This window comes from Orycteropus afer, unplaced genomic scaffold (assembly GCF_000298275.1).
Source record: "Orycteropus afer afer isolate SDZICR_OR568_19922 unplaced genomic scaffold, OryAfe1.0 scaffold00028, whole genome shotgun sequence".
Taxonomy (NCBI): domain Eukaryota; kingdom Metazoa; phylum Chordata; class Mammalia; order Tubulidentata; family Orycteropodidae; genus Orycteropus; species Orycteropus afer.
The window spans coordinates 12,689,596-12,691,357 of record NW_006921615.1 but is presented as its reverse complement, the minus strand read 5'-3'; positions in this window follow the sequence as shown (position 1 = coordinate 12,691,357).

Here is a 1,762-nt window from a genome sequence, read left to right as displayed (position 1 = left end):
TGTATCCTGTTCCCTTGTTTCTACCTCTTTATTTTGCTTCTTTGTGTGAACTGTGATGGTGTTTTGTTTCCAAGGCATCGTGGCGTTGTTATATTTAGATGTCTGTTAACTGTTTGTGAAGAGCAGCCAAGGGTGATTCAGGCTCTTCTTGGTGTTTTTTTATCATTGGCCCATCGGTGGAGAAGAAGTTAATGGCTCTCACTCAGTAAGTGAACTTGCAGGAGGTGTGGGTGTAGTTGTGTCTTATGGGTACTGTTGTTGTCTCCCACTCAGTTAGACACAAATTACAATTGAATAACCATCAAAAAACTGAAAGTCCATTGACCAAAAATAAACTATATAGTAACACAGGAATAGTAACCCAAAAAAGAAAAATGGGAAAAAAGGAAGAGAAAACAAGAAAACCTGCAATATCTGGGGATAGTGCACTAAGAAAAAAAGTAGGAAGGAGAATAACAAATTAAGAAATAAATGGGATAAATGCAAAAAGAAAAACAAGGAACAGGGTTAATCACAAGAAAAAATGGGGAAAAGAAAAAAAAACCTTAAATTTCAAAAAAAAAGAAAATTTTCAACCAGGCACAGGGAAAAGAAATAATGCTGAAAACTAGGCCCTGGGAGGGGAAGATTAAGAATAATAATAAAAAGGACAAAAGTTTTAATAATAGTAGTTGTTTTAAAACAGACAAATACAAGCAAACTAATCACCAGAAAAAAGAAAAAAAATAAAAATAAAAAAAAGGAAAACAAGAAAAAAATCAGTGGAGTACAGGGCAGGGCACCCAGGGTCCGTCTGAGCACACAGACCGTGATGGAGTTCCTGTGGGCCCAGAAGGTAGGTGGGAGTGGGTGGTGGCCAGACCTCCGTTCACCAAGTGAGTGTGTGGTGTAAGAGTAACAAGAGGAATGTCATACCTTTTCAGTCTTGCAGGTCCCGAGTGTCCTTGGGGTTGCTGGAAAGCATAACTTGTTCTTAAGTCCCAGGAATCTGCGAGAGCACTGTCTCTTTAAATATCCAAAATAGTCAAGTTGCTTTTTAAACCTTCAAAATGGTGGTTCCCTTCAGACAGGCAAAAGTCCACAGTTCAGCCCACCTTTCTCTTCACCTTCTCCGTTTGTTCTCCAGCCACCGTGCACAGTCCTCCGTGCAATCCCTCGTTAGCATGGTGGTTTTTAGGTTAATTTTTAGGTCCTACCACCACTCAGGAATCTCCAAGCTGTCTGTGCCATCAGGATCGCTCAGGATCGCTGCCAGACCACAGCTCCGTATCTCTCCTTTTTTGGTATTTTCATGCAAATTCTTCTGCTAGTTGGGGCTTAGTTCACTTCTATATCCTTCCCTTCAAGGCTCAGGGGTCCAAGATAGCTTCTGTGTCTTTGTTAATTGGTTTCCCTTTTCTTTGTTGGAGAGGGTCTGTGCCTTCTTTCTGCCTAGTCCGCCATCTTGATGGAACCTCTAATTAAGCTTTTCAAAAACGAACTTCTGGTCTTGTGTATTTTTTTTTTTTTTCTATTGTCTTTCTGTTTTCTGTTTTATTTATTTCTGCTTCAATCTTTATTATTTATTTTCTTCTGGTGACTGTAGGCTTTTTTATTTACCTACTCTTTTTCAATACAATACAAGAACAAATTGATAAAATAAAATGGTAGCATAGTGGATAAGTCACTTGCCTACTAACCAGAGGGCTGGCAGTTCAAACCCACCAGCCACTCCTCAGAAGGAAGGTTGGGCAATCCTACTTCCGTAGTGATACTGCCTCGG